Source organism: Arvicanthis niloticus, chromosome 1, assembly GCF_011762505.2.
Source record: "Arvicanthis niloticus isolate mArvNil1 chromosome 1, mArvNil1.pat.X, whole genome shotgun sequence".
In the NCBI taxonomy this organism is placed as follows: domain Eukaryota; kingdom Metazoa; phylum Chordata; class Mammalia; order Rodentia; family Muridae; genus Arvicanthis; species Arvicanthis niloticus.
The window spans coordinates 139,983,682-140,009,502 of NC_047658.1; the positions used below are offsets into that span (position 1 = coordinate 139,983,682).

A 25,821-nucleotide genomic window follows, 5' to 3' on the forward strand; every position below is an offset into this window, starting at 1 on the left:
AGAGCCTGTAGCAGATTCTGGCAGAGTAACACACACTTTAACCCCAGCACTCAGAAAGCAGAGGCAAGACAGATCTCTGTGATGTGTGGCGAGCCTAGTCTATATCGCAAATTCAGTCAGAGCTACACAGTGAGACCCTGTTTCAATATGGAAACAAAAGGTTGTCACAGACCATTTTTGCCCTTGAGAAAGACCCCTGTAGTAGAGTTAGAGAAATGATTAGGGGAGAATTGGGTGTATATCTAGGGAGAAAAATTATCAATCCTAGATTCTCAGGGTTGAAAGAAATATTAAATGTTGTTGAATTTTCATCCAAAGTTAGTAAAGAATTACAGTAAGTGTTGTGTTTTATAAAAAGACAAAGAAAAGCCAGGGATAGATTTGAGGGAGGCATGGTACGGTGTGGGGGAAGGGGGTGCCTCTGCGGGGTCTATGCTGAGAAGTTCCTTCCCCTAACCCCAAGGACCAGCCACATGATGGTATAGTATAGAATAGAGTTTATTTAAAACATGGGGAGGGGAGTTGAGGGAGTAGAAACAGAGAAAGGCAGAGAGAGGAAGGAGTAGAGGAGTAGAAGCTGGCCATGAGCATGTAGAGAGAGAAGGGGGAGGGGAATGAGGAGCCGGGAAAGAGGGTAAAGGAACAGGAGCAAGAGAAGAAGACAGCAAGAGCAAGAGCGTGAGGAGGGAACAAGCAGCCCCCTTTATAGTGAGTCCGCCTATTTTATAGCACACCTGGCTATTGCCAGGTAACTGTGGGGCAGAGCCTAGACAAAATGCCAACAGTAAGAATGTGTGCCTCAGGGCTGAGGACATAGTAACTTGGTGGTAGGCGCTTGCCTAGCATTCTTGAGATCCCAAGTTCTGTCCCCAGTGCCCTTAAGAAGATGTGTGCCTGTGCACATTGTTCTCTTCAGTTAGAAAACATAGATCAAATCATAGCTTTCCCAAATGCTAACTTTTCATTTTGAGGCTATTTTTTTTTTTATTCATTTTTTTATTCATTTTCTGAAAATGAATTCTGTCATCTATAAAGTGCCTATAGCATCCATATTATAAGTATCATATTATAAGTTTATGATAGAGTTGAAGATAATGTGTGTAAAGGAAAGGGAACACACAATTCCATCATTTATGAAATGCATATAGCACCTATGTTATAGGTTTTGTGATAGGGTTGAGGATAATGCATGACGGGAACTGGAGCACACATACAAAGCATTAGGAAATTATTGTGATCATAGTATCCAGCAAGCAGCCATGGACATTAGACATTCTTGGTGATGTGGAAGACAATCCTAGCCAAGCAAATCACTGCATATTCAGAGGATGCTTCGGTATGGGTTCTTCTTAGAGATTCTAACTCTTTCCCCGTAGAACTGTATTTATTGTTCTCCGTCTTACTAGTGAAGCTACACAGATAAAGATACAGTTAGATTATGAATCTAGAATGCAGGGTATACTTAAGGACTGGGTGACCAGTATGAACACTATAGATTTGACAACATGATCTAGGCTCTGACTAGCTTCCTTTTGTAAGCATGTGGTGGTTTCATGGTTATTGGATTTGTTGTCAGTTAGAATATGTTTCTGTTCTTCACCAGAGAGAGCACAAAAGCTCGGCTGTACCCTGTACCTGTCACAGTTTTGAGACAGGGCTGTAAGTGCAGACCCTTTTAACTTAAGCTTTATTATAGTTATTGATAAACTTAATAAAATGTTCCTGGTTGTATGAAGATAATTTGGCATTGAATCAGTTATAAGGTTAGATAGGGGTCTGTGAAGTAGTGTGATTGACAGGACTTCTCTAGCAATGCGTATGTGCCAACCACCTGAGTAAGTGATATATATATATATATATATATTCGATGAATTCTCATAACTCTGGGCACTAAGTAATACAATCATTCTCAGATAAGGAGATGAAGATGGTTATAATTGTCTTACTAAATAGTAAATGCCTGTCCTAGTTTGCTTCCTGTTGTTGTAATAAATACCATGACCAAGAGCAGCCTCTGGAGGAAAGGGTTTACTTCATCTTACAGGTTACAGTCCATCATGGAGGGACTCTAAGCCAGGAACTCAAGCCAGGAGCATGAAGCAAAATCATGGAGAAAAACACTTCTCAGCTTGCTTCTAGGCTAATGTTCAGTTCTCCTTCTTAAAGAGCCAAAGAGGAGAACCTGAGAAGAGTAGGCTGGGCTCTCCTACATCAGTGAACAATGAAAACAATACCTCACAGACAAGCCTGTGGGGCAGTCTGATACAGAAGCAGTTCTTTGATGGATGGTCTGTGCTCTGAGATGTGTCAAGTCTACAACCACTAATTTTAGCCATCACAGTTCCCATGGCAGGAATTAAACCAGGGAGTCTCAGTCCAGAGTTTGCATCTGACTCACTGTACCTTGTTCCTGTCAAAACTCAATACATACACTGTCACTGTCTCTTTAAAAGAAGTATAGTAAATGAGAGCTTTTAGATCTACATTGAGAGATTTTTATGAAAGCACTATCAGAATTTATCCTTTTAGAATTACTTGTGTATGTGCATTCGTGTGTGTGTGTGTTATACGAGTGTGCCACAGCGTGTGTATGGAGATCAGAAGACAAGTCTGTGGAGTGTTTCTCTCCTGCCACATTTACATAGGATCCAGGGATTAAACTCAGGCTGTCAGCTTGCATGGCAAGTGCTTTTACTCCCTGAGCCGTCTCACTGGCTCTCCAGTTGCCAAGGATATGACGTAGAAGAGTAAGTACAAAATGTTGACTGGAAATAATATCTAACTTCTTTGCCCAGTGGGACCAGGCTTCTAGACTGCTGCATTTTATATTACAGCTATGTGACCATGAAGAATTAGTTTCTTCCAGTTTTTGGTGTGTTCATACATATTCCTTCAGAAATTCATGCCTAATATTAAAATGGCCATATATGTTTGATGAGATGGCTTAGTGGATAAAGGCACTGATGCCAAGTCTGAGGACTGGTTTTGATCCCTGGTAGAAGGAGAGAACCAACTCTCTGGTGTATTCTTCTGGCTACTCAATGAGTCCTGTGCATGGGTGCCTTCCTCTCAATGCACACAATACATATTTATTGTATGGTGGTTTAAATATACTTGGCCCAGGGAGTGGCTCTATTAGGAGGTGTGGCCTTGGAGGATGTGTCACTGTGGGGTTGGGCTTGGAGACCCTCCTCCTAGCTGCCAGGAAGCTAATCTGCTCCTGACTTTCTTTGCATAAAGAAGTAGAACTCTCACCTCCTCCAGCACCATGCCTGTCTGGACACTGCCATGCTTCCTACAGTGATGATAATGGACTGAATCTCTGAACCTGTAAGCCAGCTCTGATGAAATGTCCTTAAAAGAGTTGCCTTGGTCATGGTGTCTCTTACAGCAATGGAAACCCTAACTAAGACAGAAGTTAGTACCAGGGACTGGGGTATTGCTGTGATAGGCCTGACCATGTTTTTGTTTGGAAGAGTATGGATTAGGAGACTTTGGGTTAGAAAAGCCATAGAATGCTTTAAGAAAGACTTAATGGGCATCCTAATAGGAATATGGAAGACTTTGGTGCTGAGGGTGATTTGAACTTTGGAGATCATTTTTATGATGTTTTACACATAAGAATGCTGATTTTTTTTTTTTTGTTGTTGTTGTTGTTTTTGTTTTTCGAGACAGGGTTTCTCTGTTAGCCTTGGCTGTCCTGGAACTCACTCTGTAGACCAGGCTGGCCTCGAACTCAGAAATCCGCCTGCCTCTGCCTCCCAAGTGCTGGGATTAAAGTGGAAGAATGCTGATTTTTACCCTATCCAAAGAGTCCCTTGAGACAAACGTAAAGAGATTTATACTAACTGCATTGACAAAAGAAGTCTCAAGAAAGCCCAGCATAGACTTTGTCCTCTAGTTTACTCTCATAAAGAGTATATTAATCAAGTGTAGCAAGCTTAGAAAGCAAAAATACAGCATGATTCAAGTAATAAAAGGGAACCAGGAAGTACAACAGGGCTAAATCCTGTGTTCAAGGAGATAAACAGATTAAGGGAGTAGTGACCTCTGGGCAAGACCCCACCCGGCTAAGCTTATTGCTCATGTGTTTACAGTTGAACCAGGGATAGTGATAGCACGTTAGGTGCTGTTACCTGGCTATTGTTTTTCATTTGGACTTTTAATCTGAAATGAACTACAATCCAGAAATGGAGGGCACACTTGTGATACAGATCTCAAGGCTAGAAGACAGAGGTTTTGATCTGAATCTTGACTTGGGATGACACCACACACACTTTTGATCCAGATCTGGAGGAATAGTGTGGCCTTGAAAAGCTTAGGCCCAGGCATGGTGGTAAAGGCCTTTAGTCCCAGGAAACAGAGGCAGCAGATCTCTGAATTCAAGACCAGCCTGATATAGAACAATTTCCAAGTAGAGAAAAGCTTAAATCCAGGCGTAGTAGACCACATCTTTAATCCCAGCACCCAGAAGACAGGCATGCAGATCTCTGAGCTGAAAGTTGGTTTACATAGCAAGTTCTAGGATAGCCAACCTTAGGCAGAAAATAAATTCATTGAAATCAGAAAACTGGTGATAATGTAATAGAACAAGGTGTGGGATATTTCAGGCCCAGCAAGCAACACAACTTGGCAGCTTCAGCCCTGTGGCTCTGCTTTAGAGTCAAGAATAGAAGGGTTTACTGGGACAACTTGAGTGCTGGTTAGCTGGAGCTAAGAAATTAGTGGTGATGAAAAAAAGACCAGCATCACTGGGATAAAATTTTCTGGGAAGTGTCTTCTGAGAGCACAAAGAAGCTGTGTTCCAGAGATACTCAAGGTGGACTTTGTAATGTGTAAGAATCACCCAGGTGGTACTTGTCTTGAAGGCATGAAGGGGTCCTGAAGAGCAGCTGAGGCTTGGCACTGTGAGAGGCCATGAAAGGCCATTGGTGAAAGTACAGCCTTAGTTCCAGTTGATGGCCCAGGACTGAAGGGGTCATGCAAAGAAGTTAAGACTTGGTACTATGAGGAGAGTCTATGAGAGGCTATTGGAGATTCGTTTGAACAAGCCTATGGGGGCCAGGGATGTAGTGTTTTGAATATGCTTGGCCCAAGGAGTGGTGCTATTAGGAGTGTGGCCTTGTTGGAGTAGGAGTGGCCTTGTTGGAGGAAGTGTGTCGCCATGGAGGTGGGAGGGCTTCGAGACCCTTCATGATTCTGCTCTTGGCTTCCTTTGGATGAAGATGTAGAACTCTCAGTTCCTCTAGCACCATGCCTGCATGGATGCTGCCATGTTTCCTTCTCACCATGATGATAATGGACTGAACCTCTGAACCTGTAAGCCATTCCCAATGAACTGTTTTCCTTTATAAGAGTTGTCTTTGTCATGGTGTCTTTCCACAGCAATGGAAACCCTAAGACTATATATATTATGTATGTATAGCCCCATCAATTTTAAATATAAGAATAAATCCATAGAAACACCATGTAAATCAAAATATGGCTCACTCTCACTATATAACCCCTTCTTGATTATCCCTTCTCTTCTACTCCAACATCTGGCAAGCACTGCCCTGTGCTCTCAGCTTTCTCCATCTATACCTTGGTATGGGTTCTGAGGCTCTGCATTTTACATTATTTTATGTATAGACCACATAATTTTGTCTGTGGGGGAAAAAGATCCAGAAAACCACACTGCTAGTTTTTGGAGGTGCTTTGATATCTGTTCTTCCTAAGTTCACCCTCTACTCCTTATCTTCCCTAGGGGGGGAAAAACAGGATGGAGTGTATCTACTCCATCTTCCCAGAACTGTAGGCAGAACCTAGTGGTTCAGTTGTTGTAATGGACTGAATGTCTGTAGCCCCTTAAAATTCCTAAGCTTAGGCCATAGCCCCCAGTGTACAGGCATGTGAAGACAGACCTCTGGGAAATAATTAGGATTATATGAGATGCTGAGGATGCAGCCCCTTTGGTGGGATGAGTGTCCCTTGAAGCAGGAACAATTGTTCTCTGCTCCCTGCCTCACCTTCCACGTATGTATGTATGTATGTATGTATGTATGTATGTATCCATCCATCTATCTATCTATCTATCTATCTATCTATCTATCTATCATCTATCATCTGACTTCCTTCTCCTCTCCCCTCCTCTCAGCTTCATTTTTTTTTCATAAGGACACAGAGGGATGGTGGCCATTTGCAAGTCCTCACTGGGAATCAAATCAGCTGTCATCTTTCCCTCCACCCCCATTCCACCCCCCCAACTTATCTGTGAACTTTATCTCTCAGCTGTCTTCTTGCAATGTGGCGATTACGTCACTCACTTACCCTTTAACAGTTTTTTTCCTATTAAGACAATTGTCAGAATATTTATAAGGAAACACATGGCACAATGTATTATGTCTCTGTTCCCAATTTAATTAGTACTTTTTCTTATAACTCTACCTGAACATAATTTATTAACAAATTATATTAAATGTCAAGACAGAAAAAAAAAGCTATTCTTTTTAAAGTAGACTGGTAGCTTTCGAGACTCAGATAATGTTTTGGTTTTGTTGTTGTTTTGTGTGTGTGTGTGTGTGTGTGTATGTATGTGTGTGTGTGTATAATGGAAGGGGATGGTTCATGTGTCCTAGGTTGGCCTCCAATTTGCTATGTAGCACAGATAACATTGCACTCTTAACCTTCCGGTCTCTATCTCCTGAAAGCTGAGACCCCCACCATGCTCTATCCTACCTGCTGGTGGGAATCAATCCCAGAGTTCCATGACTGTCAAACATTGAGTTATACTGCCAGCTCCATTTTCTGTGTTGTTTCTACTTTTTATGTATTTCATTTATTTATTTATGATGGAGGGACATGTGTGTGCCATGGCACATACGTAGAGGTCAAAGGACAACTTATAGGAGTAGATTCTCTCTCCAACATCACAGTCCAGTATCCAATCAAACTCAGGTGGTCAGCCTTGGTGGAAAGTGTCTGAGCCTGCTGACTGCCTCACTTGCCCTATTTTGTGTTGAGACAAGGTCTCCCTATGTAATCCTGGCTGATTTGGAACATGTTACATTGATCAGGCTGGCCTTGGAATATCTGGTCCTCCTTCCTGTGTTTCTCCAGTGTTAGGACTATTAGCATGTGCCAGCATGGCTCATACTAATAGTCCTTGATACATACATCCATACAATATAATTACAAATTTATTTAGAGTATATGTATATGTGTGTGTGTGTGTGTCCACATGCCACATTTTGCACATAGTGGTCAGAGAAGAGTTTGTGGGACTTGGGTCTCTCTACCTTGTGGATTCTGGGGATGAAACTTGGGTTGTCAGGCTTGGCAGCAAGTGCCTTTATCTACTGAGCCATATATATATATATATATATATATATATATATATATATATATATATATATTTTGAATTAAGTTACCACTTGGCTGAACTTCAGCCTCCTTGATTGATTTGCTCAGTGTTTCACTGTAAATAAATGGTAAGTGAGCTAGGTCCCATTGGGGTCTATTGTTTTTTCCTTTATATCTTTGAGAAGCTGGAATCAAAGAGAAAATATGGTTAGGAGGCCACAGTCTACTTCTTTCACATTTAGCCTGTGGGAATATAACAAATGAGAGCAGTCTTGAATACTTATCATTGACATAGAGGGACATGAAGAAGTTTATGTATCTTCTGCAGATAATAGTTTTAAATAAATTCATTATCTAGTGATTGTTTGGTACAGGCTGGCCAAGGATGACCATGGATCCCATGTTAGCCTCCCCAAGTGCTGGGCTGGTGATGTGTGTTTGCCACAGACTGGCCTAAAATTCACTTTGTAGCCAAAGGTGACCATGGATCCCGAGTTAGTCTCCCCAAGTTCTGGGCTGACAAGTTTACTTTATGCCACCACGCCCAGTTTACAACACAAGAAATCCTTGACTGCGCTCAGGCCACTCGAGAGATGGTGAATAACACTGTACTGGAGGACTCATTTAGTGGCATGTGCAAGGCCCAGAGCTCAGTCCTCAGCACAGTCACAGCAGGACACACCCTCCTAATTGGAGCGGAACTGTCCTTGTACTGCGACCTAGCTAGTGAACCTTATCTCAGTGGCTTGAAGACTGAGCTTTGGCACTTAGGCAATGTCTGTGTTATACTCTGCTCTCCATCAGGTGGACGTGCATCTTTCTTCCCAACCACCTCTTCCATCCCCTCTGCTTCATTCTTTTTTTCTCTTCCTCACTGTGTTCTCATGTGTGAGCTGGGGCTGATCAACACAGTGGAATTTGAGGAAGCTCCTTATCCTCAAGTGCAGTGCCTTTCTTTCTCCACCCTTTCCTGAAGGTTGTACTTCCTTTCCTGCTCTGTAATGTCCCTCCGGGTCATACTTCACCTTTGCCACTACTGCCCAGAGGATACAGGTTAACTGCTGACTCACTTGGGAACAAAAAGGTTATTGCTGATCCCAGTTGGTGACTAAGAATGCTAGTTACTGTACGCTTTTCCGTGTTAGAGTTTGATTAAGCTTTTGCACTGTTGCAAGCTAACTGGGACAAGTATGAAAGTCAACATATGATTTGTCTACTTCCATATTACAGATTTTTTTTTTTTTGAGACAGAGTATCAGTGTGTAAGGTCAGGGTGGCCTCAAACTTGGGTAATCCTTTTGTCTCACTGTCCCAAAAGCTGGGATTTTAGATATGTGTCTTCATTCCTGAAATTCATCTATAGAGAAATTAAAGAAGTAGAAAATAACTTCATCAATATGTTAGATCGAAAGAGTCATTTTCTTGAATAAAAATAGACCTTGGTATTCTAGAGAATTTTTTTTATTGCAGCAGCTAAGAAAAACCTATAAAATTTGGCCTGTAATTAATGAATACATGTGACCTCCCTCCCCCTGCAGGAAACAGAGTATCAAGTAAGCCTGACACATCCTCTGTTGATAATTCCTTTAGGAAACAAAAGATGGAAATGGTGATTAAGGTCCTTCCAGAAAACTTCCCATATTAAGCATAGGAAGAAAAGGTTATGAAATACGGCTTGATCATGTAAAGAGACATAGGGATGGCCTTACTTTAGAACCATATCTTATCCAGCTGATAAGTTACATTTATATATTTAAGCTTTGTATTTGAAAATAAGATAGTCATCGAGTTTATGCTGATCTGAGGTCTAGCTTGGTGGCTCATACATATCTTTAATCCCATCATCCAGGAAGCTGAGGCAGGGGGCTCTCTATGAATACCAGTTCAACCTGGTCTACATAGTGAGTTCCAGGCCATTCAGAACTACATGAAAAGACCCTGTCTCAAAACAAACAAACAAACAAACAAACTGAAAACAACAATGAAACCAACTGATCTGAGCATTTGTTTGATATGTAAAAACTGGTAGGCATTGGGAGGCACCCAAGTACAGACATTTATACATGTTTTCATTAAGAAAATCTAGTAGAAGTATAAACAGCTCCATTGAAGTAAAAATGAAAAATTAGTAATTGTCAGGGATTCAACTAGCCAGTGAGGATAATGTTTTGATTCTAAATATTGTTGTACCTTCTGAAGGAGGCTGGTTGTTGGGGAGCCCACGCCGCTTTGCTTTTTGCACACTTCAGTGGGGACTAACATCCTTCTAGTCTGTGGGAGACATACACCAAGAGATATCTAGTCCATAAGGGAGGTAACATTTGAAGCCGACTCTCAATTAGAACTTTGAGTGGGTGGGAGAAGAGGTTGTGGGTATTCTTGCTCATGTCACAATGTTGAATAGGATTGTGACTTAAGAAAAGCATCCAGCATGTGAATGTGATTGGACTGACTATCCGTGAAATACCAACACAAAATTCCAGAGGCAAAGGAAACTCACTTAAGCCCTGAACTGAGACACTGATATGCTATAAGACCATTTTAATAAAAGACACAAAACTGTCTTTAAAGCTGGGTGCTGGTGGTAGTACATGTCTTTAATCTTAACATTTAGAAGGCAGAGGCAGGCAGATCTCTGAGTTTGAGGCCAGCCTGGTCTATAGAGTAAGTTTCAGGATAGCCAGAGCTACACAGAATAACCTTGTCTCAAAAATCCAAACAAAACTGTCTTCAAGATATTTTTAGCCGGGCGGTGGTGGCGCACGCCTTTAATCCCAGCACTTGGGAGGCAGAGGCAGGCAGATTTCTGAGTTCGAGGCCAGCCTGGTCTACAGAGTGAGTTCCAGGACAGCCTGGGCTACACAGAGAAACCCTGTCTCGAAAAAAAACAAAACAAAACAAAAACAAACAAACAAACAAAAAGATATTTTTGCTCTAATATCTTAAAGGACCTCATTTTTTATCATCCAGCACATACTTGTTAATAGTAATTTATTACTCAGCATGTATTGAAGCAGCTTATCAATATCAAACCAGAGTGTTAGGGTGGCAGCAAAGAATAGACTTTGTTATGGGGTCTGCTTAGATCCAACACAACTCAAACACAAGAACAATGCAGACAACAAAAGTTTACTTAATCAAGCCGCTACTGTTGGGGTTTGTCTTGTGTGTTGTGTAATCAACGTACTGTAAAGAATGCTCCCAATTAATTCATGATTGGTCAATAAAAGGTTTGGCTTGTGATTGAGCAGAAGAAGGCTGGACTTAGAATCAAGTGGGGGAGGGCGGTCTCAAGAAAGAGCACGAAGAGACAGAAGAGAGAGGAAGAGGCTGTCATTAGACCGGATGGACCAGAAGCACGTGGCCGAGAGAAGTATACCCTGAGGACAGGATGATGGAGTAGAAGCAGCCCTGGAGACACCAGACTGGCAAGTGACTTATATTTGTGTAGGTTTTAACATGTGGAAGGATTAGAATAGCTCAAAACCTGCCCCGAATAGTGCCTACAGGGTATTAATAAATTGTAGTGTTTCTGTGTCATTTACTTAGAATCTATACAACCAATAGTGGGGCAGAAACCCCCAATGGTTATTGAGGAATAAAAAGGGGCATACCAACTCTTCAAGAGAAATAACTTATTGGTTTACTCTACTGATTGATCGGGGCTGCAGAAGACTCAGGAGCTGAACTGCAAACCCCCTCCTCCAAGCCAGAATGTTCCAGAGCTTTTAAGCTTGAAAACCACAAACATCTGTGCCAAGTTACAGTTATATTTTTGAACTAATTAGGACTTAGGAATAGGGACTTCCTTAGGAACATGTCTTCGCTATACACTTCCTGCATGTACTCATTGGTTGGTTTATTCAACTGTGGCAGGGTGACTTGCCTATACCATTCATGTCTCAACTTGCCAACCAGGATGTCAGTAACCCAGAGAGGTCTTGCGAACTTAAACTTTGTTTGAGCCCTATTCAAAATGGAAGTTTTATTTAGAATGGCTTCAGTTTGGCTCTTTCTTACAATGTAAAAACACAGTACCTGCATTCAATGACACGTTCTATGATGTACCAGAGTTGCATCTCTTCCCTCCCTCCCTCCTTCTCTCTCCTCCTCCTTCTCCCCATCACTCCTCTGCATTCCCCCTTCCTCTCTGTCTTTCCCCACAACCCTGTCACATGGGTACTATTATTACTCCACTTTAAGATGAAGAACATGGAAAGATTGAGTAACTGTCAAATATCTCACAATTGGTGTCAGTGCAAAATTCCATAGCAGGCTGGGCAGGCCACGAGGAGTAAGCCAGTGAGCAGCACGCCTCCATAATCTGTGCTTCAGTTTCGAAGTCCACATCCCTGCCTTGGCGCTTGCCCTGACTTCCCATCATTATGGGTGTTGATTAGGACTTGTAAGCTGAAACTCTTTCCTCCTCAACTTGCTCTTGGACATTGTGCTTACTATAGCACTAGAAACCCGAAGAAAAATGGTGAACAAGGAAGCAAAATGTGAAGAGTCTTTGCCACATGGTCCCACTGCCATGAACTCCATTGTGTCCTCCCCTACCTTGATAGACTAAAGCTGTGGCCCCAAGTAAACCTTTCTCCCTTAAGTTGTTTCTGTCAGGCAACACAAAAGTATCTGGTACAAAGCAGAAGCAGGCAGGGACAGAAGAGGGTGATGATAGTGTGTACGAACTATCAAATGTTTCTTAAAGAGGACCCAGGTTCAGCTCCTAGCACCCACATGGTGGTTCACAATTATCTGTAATTCCAGTTCCAGGGAATTTGATACCATCTTCTAACCTCTACCCAAACCATGCATGTGCATGGTCCACATAAATTCATGCAGGCAAAACACTCATACACATAAAAGAAAAGTTAAAAATGAATAAATAAAAGGAAATGCCTTAGTTTGCTTAAAAGAGAATAGAGTCATGGAGAAGTACCAAATGAAGCCCGAAGTTGGAAATATTTACCAACAGACGACAACCCACTTTAATGTCCATGGCTACAGCATACATCTGCTGCTTCATTCTTTTACATATATAGTCTGATTATCAAGTACACTAACTCAGATGACAAGTCCTCTCTTTCCTTTCCTCCTGGTGGAAGTGTACTTACAAGAAGACTGCATTCACTATTGAGGCTTGCATCTGTCTGGGCATGTCCGGTGGACTAACAGGATGAGTCCGCTGGGAGAGTACTTACAGGAGACTGAAAACCTGAGAAAATTCCTTCAGGCAGAAAATTTCAGAAATGATAATAAAGACTCAGCTGTTAGGGCAGATGGATGAGTCTAGCAGGCGTGAGAGCGATGCGGTAAGGGGCCAAGTTGTAAGAAATACATGAGAGCTGTTGAAGTCACTCTTACCGTAACTCACCGGATAGTAGTAGACAATCATTATAATAATCAATTCATTATTACATGCATGCTAGACAACCAATCACTATAATCAGTTTGTTATTACTTGCATGCAATGCTCACGCCCACAGTGTCTTTGTAGAGACAAGGAATCTTTAGAAGATATGCATGCATTTTCGTGACCTCAGACATTTCTGAATGTCATCAGCAAATGGCAGTCACAATTCATGTTAGTAGCTATTTTCTCTCTTGTCCTTCTTAACATTCAGTTTGCGTGCATGCGTGTGTGCGCATGCACACAAGTGAGTGTGTGTGTGTGTGTGTGTATGTGTGTGACAGTGTACATATAAAGATCAGAGGACAACGGTCTGCAGGAGTTGATTCTCTCCTTTTACCATACAGACTCCAGAACTTGAACTCAGGTCTTCAGACTTGCTGGAAGAGCCCACTGAGCCATTTCACAGGCCTTTGCTTCTTTTTCTTGTGATAGCATTTTGCTTTGCTGCCCACTTTGGCTTTGAACTCCTGGTTGGAAACTATACTTGTATATCAGGCCACTCAGTAAGCTTACAGTATAGGCATACCTCATGGGACCAGCTATATTCCTATTGCTTTTATTCCAGCCCTGTTTTGCAAGCAAATAGAAACTAATTCTCTCTCCTCCTCCTCCTCCTCTTCCTCCTCCTCGTTCTTCTTTGAGACAGAGTTTCTCTGTATATCCTTGGCTGTCCTGGAACTTGCCTTGTTGGCCTCAATCTCAGAGATCCCCCTGCCTCTGCCTCCCAAGTGCTGGGATTAAAGGTGTGTGCCATCTTTTTTTTTCTGGTTTACAAAATTAATTTTCAAAATATTCAAATGTTTGAGTACATTTACCTAAATAGAAAGAAAAGGGTAAAGTTGATGTCACCGGGTGAGGCATGTGCTTGCTATTAATGAACACTGCATTTTTATACTCTTACGGACGTGAACTTCTGAAGCAATTTGGATGGCCACACAATTAATTCCTTGCTATGGATGGTGTTCACTAACTTCCTTATTGGATGATGGGTAGATCGCTGGTATTTCCTCTATTTATCCTTCCTGTTTGTGCTGCTTAGACTTTTGTCAACTTGACACAAGCCGGGCTCATTTGGGAAGAGAGGAGTTCAACTGAGAAGATGCCTCCATTGGATTTGTTCTGTAGGTGAGTCTGTAGGGTCCTGTTTTGTTGAAAGATTGATATGAGAGAGACTAACCCACTGGGATGGGGCAGCTGGTCCTGGATAGAGTTAGAAAGCAAGCCATGCGGAGCAAGTCAGTAAGCAGCATTCCTCCACGTCTTCTGTGTCACTTTCTGCCTTGACTTGCCTCAGTGATGGACTGTGATCTGAGATGTATAAACTAAATAAATCTCCCAAGTTGCTTTGGCCATGTTGTTTATCACAGCAATAGAAAGCAAATCTAAGAAAAGAAGAACCTATTTCTTCTTCTCCTTGAAGTCAAGATTCCAAACAGATGACAAGAAAGTCCTCTGCTTCCTAGCCGATTCCTCAGCCCTGTTCCCCTTCCTCATCTCCCAGCAGGTATAATAACTAAACTGTGTCAGACAGCTGTGCTGACATCACAGCTGTGACTACAGTATGATTGTGTTGAACATCCGCTTAGCACTCTTTGCTTCAGGACCAAGGTTTAGGTGACACCACAGAGCCCATAGTCTTCCTGCACTTTCTCAAGTTTCGAGAAGGATGAAGAATGTGAGAATGAGCTTGTTTTTATTCTGTGAGCCAGATTTAACCAGAAGTTACTAAAACTTGAGATATTTCCATGGTGACAAATGGATATAACTGACTCTTTTTTATCCTGGTTTATAATCTTCTATCACATGAGAACATCACATTCACACACACACACACACACACACACACACACTGCACACATTCAAATACACACACACACACACGCACATATATATATATATATATATATATATATATATATATATATATATCAGAACACATATACATACTATTTATATATTTATTATGTGCTTGTTTGCCACAGACCACATGTGACAGAGGACAACTTACAGAGGTTGTTTTTTTTTCTTTTCAACATGTGAGTTCCAGGGATTGAACTGAGATTGTCAAGCTTGGTGACAAGTCCTCTTTGAACCATCTTGCCAACTCTATCTGTCTGTCTGTCTGTCTGTCTGTCTGTCTATCTATCTATCTTTAAAAAAGATTTATTTATTTTTATGTGTATGGGTATTTTGCCTGCTATGTATATGCACCATATGTATGCCCAATGTTCAAGGAAGCCAGAATAAGTTGTTTGATCCCTAGAATCAGAGTTGAAGATAGTTGAGAGCTACTATGTAGGTGCTGGAAACCCTGGAAGAGAAGCACATATTCTTACCACTGAGCTAGCTAACTAGCCCAAGTTTTCCTCCTCTTCTTCTTCTTCCTCCTCTTCCTCCTCCTCCTCCTCCTTCTCCTCCCTTCTTTGTCTTCCTCCTCCTTCTCCTCCCTTCTTGTGCCCTTCCCCCCAAGCCTTGAGCAGGCCTGAGAGACCTTGTTTACCACAACAGACCAAGTGATAGGATCTAGGTGGACTTAACCACCTTGGCCTCACAGAACACAGAAGCAGAACTGCCCCTGGGCTTGCCTTGAGACATCTCTGGCCGTGACCTAGAACGGATTATGGATTATCCCACCCATCTCCAGCTGAAACCAGGAGGGGTTTTGGGTTGGGCCTTCCCCTTTAAATTGAGAGCTGAACATTAAAGCTTTGATCCTTGATCAGAGAACTTTGTCTTGGCTTCACCTCTTCTCGCCCTCCGTCCCTTTTCATTCCCAGCCCCCTTTCAGGTGAACCCAGTTGACTTGTGGCCGAGGGCGGCTACACCTTCTTCCTTGTCTTCTCCTCTTCTTCCTTCTCTTCCTCCTCTTCTTTCTCTTCTTCTTCCTTCTCTCTCTCCCTTTCTCTCTCTCTTTTTTTTCTAAGATAGAATTTCATGTATCCCAGGCTAGCCTAGAACTCACTAAGTAGCCAAGGATGACTTTGAACTTCTGAGTCTCCTGCCTTCACTTCCCAAGTGCTCGGATTATAGGCATGAGTCACCACAACGAGCTATACTCTGCTATACATACTAACACATTTTATTTTCTAATTTTTAAAAACTCCTTTTTTTTTGTTATTTTAAATTACATGTTTGTTTGTGCAGGTGTGCAGGTACTTGACGAGGTCAGAGGTGTCAGATACCCTGGAGCTGGAGTTATAGGCAATTATAAGCTGCCTGATGTAGGTTTAGGGGATTGGACTTGCTAGCATCCTCTGAAAGAGCTGTATGTGTTAGTAACCACTGAACCATCTCTCCAACACCTCTACTTTTTCAACATATGTAAACATCTTCATACAGTGAATTTTTGCACATGTATGAAAGTTATGCTAGAATATATCTAAATTTTTTTGTAGCCTACCCACAAAACACATTTCTAACACATTTTAGAGTCGGAAATAAATAAAAATTAGAGTTAAATTAGAAAGTAGCCTGGCAGTGGTGGTGCACACATTTAGATCATCATTTGGGAGGCAGAGGCAGGTGGATCTCTGTGAGTTCAAGGCCAGCCTGGTCTACAGAGTGAGTTCCAGGGCTGTCAAGGCTACACAGAGAAACCCTTGTCTCAAAACAAACAGGGTTAGAAAGATGGCTTTGCAGTTAAGAGCACTAGCTGTATTTCCAAAGGACCAGAATTCAATTCCCAGGAACCCTATGGTGGCTGACAACCAGCTATAATGGGATCTGATATCCTCTTCTGGCATACAGGCACCCATGCAGACAGAGCACTCACAGGAAACAAAACAAAAATCCCACCCTAAATAAAAATAAAACACTAAAAAAGAAAGTAACTTATTCATTAACATTTGAAGATGTTTGTTTGTTTTTAGAATTATGTATCTCTGTGTGGGTCTGTGTATCTGAATTCAGCTGCCTGTGGGGGCCAGAGGCTTTGTTTCGGCTGGAGCTGGAGTTAGAGGCAGCTGTGAGCCACCCAGGATGCCTTCAGAGAACCTAAGTCAGGTCCTCTGCAAGTCATATGCAGTCTCACTAGTACCACTGAGCAAACTCTAACTCCAACATTAACATTTAGAAGTAGCTTTTTTGTTTTGTTTATTGTTTTTGGGTTTTTTTTGTTTTGTTTCGTTTTTGAGACAATGTCTCTTGTTGTCCAGGTTGGCCTTGAAGTTGTTGTGCAGCTGAGGATGACCTGAACTCTTGATTCCCCTGCTGGGATTACAGGTGTGGGCTACTATGGCCAGAAAATGTGGAATTGTTAAATGTACCCAAAATGATGTGAATAACTCAGTGATTTGATATTCCCCATTATCCTCCAAGGGAGACCCTTTCTTAAGAACCCCCAAACTAAAACAAATTTTTGAGACAGGGTTTCTCTGTGTAGCCCTGGCTGTCCTGGATGGCAACTTTTAAATGTTGGTTATATTACTATTATTATATTAGCTTTTTGAGATAGGTTTTTGGCTAAATAACCCTGGCTGATCTGGAATTCATTCTGCAGATCATGTTGACCTCAGACTTGTAGTTGCTTGTCGCCTGTCTCTGCCTCCTGTCTCTGCCTCCAGAATTCTGACATTATAGGTGAGGGTTGCCATACCTGCCTGACAATGTTGGTGATCAGTTGGGCTTTAAATATATATTATATGTCATGCGTGAACTTTGTGTATTTCTATAAGGAGCCAAGGCTAGCACCAAATCACCTATCCTTAGTTTGCTTGTATTATATAAACACTGGGTAGAAGCATGCAAATATACACATAGATAGTGAGCAGAAGAACTTGCTTTGCTAAGTCACTTATTTATTTTAAAACTTTCCAAGTTACGTTCCATACATCACTTGGTATTACCAATTATCTCATTAGTTCCTTGCAGGTTTTACATTTCAGAGTTCAGTCCTCTCTCAGCATCCATGAGGGTTTGTCTCCAGGACCACATTCTTCATTCCAGAGTCATGAATGCTCATAACCCTTATACATAATGCACAGAATTGACGTATAACCTGTATTTAGACCTCCATATAAATCATCCATAGATTACCTGTACCATCTAATACAATGTAAATGCTGCATAAATAGTTGTTATACTTGGTCTAGAGAATAATGTTTAGGAACTGTCCATACATACTCAGACTAGAAGTCACTTTTTCTGGGTGTATTTGATTCATGCTTTCAGCAAATCCACAGATGCAGAACCCCAGTATACAGAAGCTCACTGGACATTGTTTCAGCATTCAGATGCATTTTCTTCTTTACTTTCTTCTTCTTACTTTCTTCTCTACTGTAAAGAGGAGATGGGGATGTGGAGCTAGGAAACCACTAGACTGGTTTACAGGAAGATGAGATGTAGGAGCAAGTACTCATGACAGTTAAAGATAGAGAATCGATGCCCATGGCAGTAAGAGCATCAATTCTCACTGATGCTATTCCTACTCAGAACTGCCGAGATGCTGTCTCCCAAGTTGTGTAGAAGCTTGTTTTTGAGGACACTGTCATGCTTCTCAAGACCTGGGAACAGTTGCTTTGGAAATCTGTATGTTTAAGTTGTATAGTTGAATGTAACCTTACTTCATTTTTACTTTATGTATATGTTTTTCTTGAATATGTACTTGTGTATTATATGTGTACAGTGCCCGTGGAGGACGGAAGAGGGCATTGGATTCCCTGGACTGAAGTTCCAGATGTGAGCTACCATGATGTTCCACCATGGGTGCTGGGAACTGAACACAGGCACTCCAGAAGGGCAGCGAGTACTCTTAACTGCTGAGCCATCTCTCTGTCCCTCATAGCTTTAATTTTGAGCAACCGTGTCACTACTTCATTTAGGTAACTGGTGACTGGTGAGGGACAGCCCTTCAGAGCTCTGTGAGGCACTTAATTTATTTCTATAATTGTTTTGTGACAACCTCTCTAAGTGTTTCTATTCGTGAGTTCTGATTTTGTTTCTTTAAATGTGTCTTCTACATTAAGGGGAAAGATGGCACTATAGTTCTCGTAGGCTGTGCTCCAAATCTCAAATGCTCTAATGTCCTTTGTAAACTACAAAGCAAATAGATGTCTGCTGTATTTTGCAGTCTTGGGGAACTAGGGTCAAGATTTCTTGGCCGAATTTATGATACAGACCCAAGCCAACGGTGCTGTCAAAGGAGATTGGCGTTGGAGCAAAAAATGTTTTTTTGGATATAGTTGAAAAGAATAGTACATTTCTAAAGTAATATATTAGATAAATGTATGTGATTTTTTTTCAAAATTAATATAATGCCTTTTGTAAGACAAGAGAGTTTAATTCAGACAGAGAAAGTTTAGTAAAACTAACTTTAGAGAAACTAACTCTAACTAACTTGGATGTACTGGCCCATACCTATAATTCCAGCACAAAGGAAAAAGGACCATGAAACCAAAGCTGGGGTACATAGCAAGACCCTATCACAGAAGGATAGTGAACAGATTTAGAAATTTTAATCTGCCAAATTAAAATTATAGGAAAAGTCGATCAGTTAATAGCTAAGTTGGCCAGTTAATGCTCAATATTGTCAAATGCACAGGACTTGAAATGCAGACAATAGTGTTCTTATAATCAACAAGACCTCAAGAATAAATTAATGTTAATATAAAAAAGTTATTACTACTGTTAATAAAACTAAGTGGCAAAGATCCATAGCAGAGAACTGTCTTTTTACTGTATTTAGAAAAGATAAAATTTCCAAGTTGGGCCGGGCGGTGGTGGCGCACGCCTTTAATCCCAGCACTCGGGAGGCAGAGGCAGGAGGATTTCTGAGTTCGAGGCCAGCCTGGTCTACATAGCAAGTTCCAGAGCAGCCAGGGCTACATAGAGAAACTCTGTCTCAAAAAACATAAACAAATAAACAAAGAAACAATATTCTATTCATGGCAAGAAAATCAAAGGTCACCGAACAATAGCATAATGGCATCTTGAAAAAGAAAGATGAAAAAGAGAAAAGTGTAGGGATGAGTAGGTGTCGGGGTGTGTGTGTGTGTGTGTGTGTGTGTGTGTGAGAGAGAGAGAGAGAGAGAGAGAGAGAGAGAGAGAGAGAGAGAGAGAGAGAAAGAGAAGGGGTGGGCATCATACAGGAAAGTGGAGGTATAGACGAAAAAGAAGACAGATTAAAGGAACCACAGCAATTTCCTCTGGCCTTTTCTTGCAAAATTTCTTCATACGTGTACTCATTTTTGTTGTTTGTTTTTGGGACAAGCCCTCGTTATGCAGTCCTGCCTCTGTCCTAGAACTCACCAAGTCGACCTAGCTGGCCTGGAACTCAAAGATCTACTGCTCTGCTGAATGGGAGATTAAAGGTGCCAATATGTACTGATATTTGTACACAATAGAAGAACTGGAAAGAATAAAAGTGGAAAAAAAGAGATCAGTTTCTAGGAAAGGAATGGTGAGCCACTGGAAACTTATACCCACGTGCATGTAATACTTGAATAAATGCCTTAGTACTGTATTGTGATATTTGGGTTTGGGGGTGGGACTAAAAAGATAACAGTCATAAATATTCATGAAAAAAGGGAGTAGGGAAACAGGACGCTACCATCTAACCCCAGCAGAAGCAGGCTCGCTGAAAGCTAAGATCGAATCGGGCTGCCTGAGACTGTAGAGTGCTGTGGAGCATAGAGGGCGGCAGCTCACTGACTTCTCAGCAGGTGGCAGCGTTCCCTTTGTTCTTTGGTGAAGTCTGGCATTTTCTTCCTAAAACAGTCCTTTGCGGTTCTAAACCCTTTCTTTTCTTCTCTCTACAATCCTCACTGTTGTGCGCCTTCTTCATACATTGAAAAAAATACTTTTCCAATGATCATAGGAACTGAGGCAATTCACATTTTCAGGTTTGATTTTTACGGGCCTCATCCTTGAAACTAACTTCAAGTTTAACTTGGCAGATAACACATATCACATCTCATCCCCGTATTCTGTGTCCAACTCTAGGGCTGGAATGCTACGAAAAGCCATCTCTAGTCAAACTTTCTGGAGTTAACTTGCTCAGGTTTATATAAAAGCTGGGTTTTTGCCTCCCCACCCCCTCTTTTGTTGTTGTTTTGGGTTTTGTTTTACTAAATTGGTATTTGGATACTTCCCATGCTCCTAAGGATCTTTCACTGAATCTTGTGTAATAGAAGCATGTTAAACCACTAGTCCTAGTTTCTTTGCTTGTACAATGCAGTTGGTGGGTGAGGAGGTCCTTGCGATTTCTTTCCTGTCTTCCATCCTTGTATCACAGAGCAGTCTGCCACCATGTAGGGTGGAAGAAGGTTATAGTGCTGTAGAAATACAATTATTTCTAGAGGAAAAGGAAATGTTTTGAGCAGAATATTGTTAAATAATACAAAGAGTGAAAAACCTAGTTGAAGCAGTTGATAGAGAAAAGACGAAACTTGGAATAAGACACAGCTTGTATAGCATACAACATCCCTATAGCACACACAGCATCTCTGTAGCACACAGCATCCCTGTAGCACACAGTATCCCTGTAACACACAGCATCCCTGTAGCACACAGCATCTCTGTAGCACACAGCATCCCTGTAGCACACAGCATCTCTGTAGCACACAGCATCCCTGTAGCACACAGCATCTCTGTAACACACAGCATCCCTGTAGCACACAGCATCTCTGTAGCACACAGCATCCCTGTAGCATACAGCATCTCTGTAACACACAGCATCCCTGTAGCACACAGCATCCCTGTAACACACAGCATCCCTGTAGCACACAGCATCTCTGTAGCACACAGCATCCCTGTAGCATACAGCATCTCTGTAGCACACAGCATCCCTGTAGCATACAGCATCTCTGTAGCACACAGCATCTCTGTAGCACACAGCATCTCTGTAGCACACAGCATCTCTGTAGCACACAGCATCTCTGTAACACACAGCAACTCTGTAGCACACAGCATCCCTATAGCACACACAGCATCTCTGTAGCACACACAGCATCTCTGTAGCACACAGCATCCCTGTAGCATACAGCATCTCTGTAACACACAGCATCCCTGTAGCACACAGCATCTCTGTAGCACACAGCATCTCTGTAGCACACAGCATCTCTGTAACACACAGCAACTCTGTAGCACACAGCATCCCTATAGCACACACAGCATCCCTGTAGCACACAGCATCCCTATAGCACACACAGCATCCCTGTAGCACACAGCATCCCTATAGCACACACAGCATCCCTGTAGCACACAGCATCCCTATAGCACACACAGCATCTCTGTAACACACAGTATCCCTGCATCTTTCCCAGATAGCATTTATGGCAGTCACTGCACAGACCTATAAGGTCAAATGTTAGATTTCTTAGTGATCTCATTTATTCAAAATGAAATTAGAGTTAATCTTCCTCCCTGGTTATTTAATATTCTTTGGATAATAAACATTTAGTTTTAGCTTTAATTCTATTAGGATATATATATATATATATATATATATATATATATATATATATATATTAAGATGGTAGCATCCTGTTTCCCTACCCCCTTTTTTCATGAATATTTATGACTGTTATCTTTTTAGCCCCACCCCCAAACCCAAATATCACAATACAGTACTAAGGCATTTATTCAAGTATTACATACACGTGGGTATAAGTTTCCAGTGGCTCACCATTCCTTTCCTAGAAACTGATCTCTTTTTTTCCACTTTTATTCTTTCCAGTTCTTCTATTATATACAAATCTCTCTCTCTTTCTCTCCACATATATATATACATATATATGGAGATATATATGTATGTGTGTATATATATATATATATATATATATATATATATATATATATATATATTGGTAGTTATTCCTGGTTGTCAACTTGAGTATACCTGGAATGAACTACAATCCAGATTGGAGGGCACACCTGTGATCCAGATTTTGAGGCTGGAAGACACAAGTTTCTGACCTTGAAAGAAAGTTTCTTTCTTGATATGGAGATCTTGAGGTATAGTGGTCATTAAAAGCTTAGGCCCAGGCCAGTTAGTACATGCCTTTAATTCCAGGAGACTAAAGCAAGGAGATCTCTGAGTTCATGGTCGGCCTGGGACAAAACAAGTCCGGGCTCAAGGCGCGGTGGTACACACCTTAACCTGGGCCACACCTTCTGCTGGAGGCCGATGTAAGGACATTGGAAGGAAGATTCATTCTTTATCACCTGCTTGCACTTACTTGCCAGCACATCTGTTGGAACCTACTTCTACAGAAGACCAGCTGGAACAACTAGGCTCACGGGACTGAGCAACTACTAGATTCTTGGACTTCCCGTCCACAGCTGCCTATTGTTGGGTTAGTTGAACTACAGACTGTAAGTCATCATAATAAATTCCCTTCATATATATAGAGAGACATTCCATAAGTTCTGTAACTTTAGAGAATCCAGAACCCTTCCTTTTCAGACTTTTCTTTGTTTGCTCAGATATTTTCTGTGTATTTAGATGAAATATTTATCTATTTTATTTCATTGAATTTTAATGAATACTTGGAGAAATATATTAACCCTAGGGTAAAATTAAGCAATGTATTAAGAAATGATCAGATTGAGGAACAAAATTTAAAAAAATTGAAAATATTCAGTGGCTAATCAAATTGTCAACTGACAGTGATGGTTGTTTGATGACGGTAATTCTCGGCAGACTTGAACTGAGAAAAGGACTATGGAAAGTTATGTTTTTATGAAGAGAATTCTGGCCACTGTGGAATGTGGCCACCAATACCTGTTTCTCCATCCTTTAAATGCAGCTAGCCTTTCTGGATGTGGAGGCAGGAGACTCAGAAGTTCAAGATCACTGTCCTGTCACTATAGTGAGTTCAAGGCCAGCCTGGGATAAATAAGAACTTGGCTCCAAAACAAACATGAGTATTTCAAGAAACTATAGAGGCCCAAGAGTGTCTCTTTAGTTATCAAGAGTCTTTGTGTAAGAAATGGTATCAGGGGTGAACTATATCATATGCCCTTGAAACATATTCCCAGATGGCTGCATAAGGACAAACTGCACCTACACTCTTTGTGACAAGTTATGGGCTCAGCTTTGGAGCAACCACATGAAGACAGGGAGGCCCTCAGTCATTTTGGCTGCTCCAGCTGAGTCTCTGGATATATAGGTGACACTACCTTGGACATTCCAGAGCCAGCCAAACTCACAGTTGAATAGACCAGGTTTGTCACTTGATCACATCTGTGGGGAAAACAATTGCTCAGCCATACCCTTCCCTGAGAATTGTGGGAAAACAATGATGGTTGCTTCAAGACGCTGGATTTGACTGTGATTTGTTGTGAAGCAATAGGTAAGTAGTTATCATGCACCAGCACTAGTTATCATGCACTAGCACTGTTAACTTGACTCTGTGTGCTGTGAAGAGGTTGCAACAGTCTAAGGATTCAAGTTCCCAGAGCTGACTCATCAGAATGAATGTGGACCCAGCTGGCCAGTCATTGTTCTATGCATAAGGCTTCATGGAAGGAGCACATAACAGTAACAAGTGTTTGTTGACTGATGATTATAAGAATGGCAATACTGGCCCATGTCATCTTGAGGTTAATTTAAGCAGACTTGGTCTGTTTTCTTTTCCCAAAAGGTACTCTTTCCTCTAAAGTAGATTATCTAGAAGTACCGTCCATCTTGATTACATTTCAGTGGCACTCCTAAACCTAGACACGTGTGGGCTACTCTGAAAACATTTATTAGAAGTGTTAAAACAGTAAACTATGTTCCTTTGGGCTAGAACTGGAGTTAAGACCAAAGTCGAAGATCCAGCAGTCAAAGTGAACAAAAATAAAATTGTTTCGGGTCACTCCCTGAGTGACAACTTCTGAGTACCACATGGACACAGCAGGGCCCATGGGAATACACAGTTCAGTCTCTATTTGTCAAAGACTAATGGTTTCATACAGAATAGCTCTGGAGACAGGAAAGGTGACAGAGTTCCATTTGCAAAGGCTTTGGGAGAGGTTTAGGATATGGGAAGCTTATATAGACAGTCATTTGAATTTTCCTCTTGGAATTCAGGACTTGTACAACTCACAGAGGTGCCTTCTGGAGAAAGCACAAGCAAACTGTATTTAAAAAAATAATCATGGGGTGGTAAGATGGCTCAGTGGGTAAAGGTGTGTGCCATCAACCTGGACATCCCCACAAACTACGAGGTGAAAGGAGAGGACAGAGTCTTTCAAGGTGCCCTCTGATATACACAAATGTGCCATGACCTGTGCACATGTGCCACCATGTGCTTGCACAAACAACAAATAGATGTAAATCAAAAATAAAAACTAAAAGAACAAATAACAGAATAAATAAGAGGAAAGCCTTCAGAACTGTGGAAGAACAGGGCAGTTTAAATTCAAAGCCAAGTATGTTATCTAATCCATTACATTCTATTATCTAGAAAATGCTTTTTGATAAAAATAGAGACACTTGCTTAAAAATTAAAGCGATAGACTGAGCTCTCCTGTTGAAGGGTCAGAGATGTGGGGAAGGAGAAGGGCACTACAGCAGTGGCATGCTCACACACAGGATGCTTTTGCACACAGCCTACAACAGCACATCAACTATTTATATTATCCACATCCCGTTTTTGGTGTCCCACTTACCAAAGAAACCAAGAAAGAATTTCCTTCGGACATCTTTTGCATGTAGTAACAATATAGCTCTGGAATCAGCTGTTAGAAACTATAATTAAAGCTGGTTTATCATACTCCCTAATTATTCTATATTGTCAGTCTCCCTGGAGCTTTACATAATTCTCCCTTTGTTATAAGCTTCTGTTTCTCCCTTAGGTGTTTTGAATCCAGACAGGTGAGGAAATGAAGCACTTGGAAACCAGCGTATTGTAATATCTGTACAGTCAAGTGGATACATTTTCTCTCTCTCTCTCTCTCTCTCTCTCTCTCTCTCTCTCTCTCTCTCTCACACACACACACACACACACACACGCACACACACACACACACACTCTTAAATATTTTTTTATTGTTATGTGGACTTTTCCCCTCCTGCCCTATTTGCATCCTTTGAGTGGAGTAAAGATGTGGAAAAACTTCAAAAAAAAAAAAAAAAAAAA

General features: G+C 41.4%; 1 protein-coding gene across 1 annotated transcript in view; it reads right to left on the reverse strand.

The window, feature by feature from the left end:
• Atad1 (ATPase family AAA domain containing 1) overlaps positions 1–9,676 on the reverse strand; it is a 66,030-nt gene extending 56,354 nt beyond the window's left edge. The window contains exon 1 of the mRNA XM_076919158.1: positions 9,532–9,676. The gene's annotated coding sequence lies outside the window, so the exon portion shown is untranslated. The remainder of the gene's footprint in view (positions 1–9,531) is intronic.
• Positions 9,677–25,821: the final 16,145 nt, after the last annotated feature.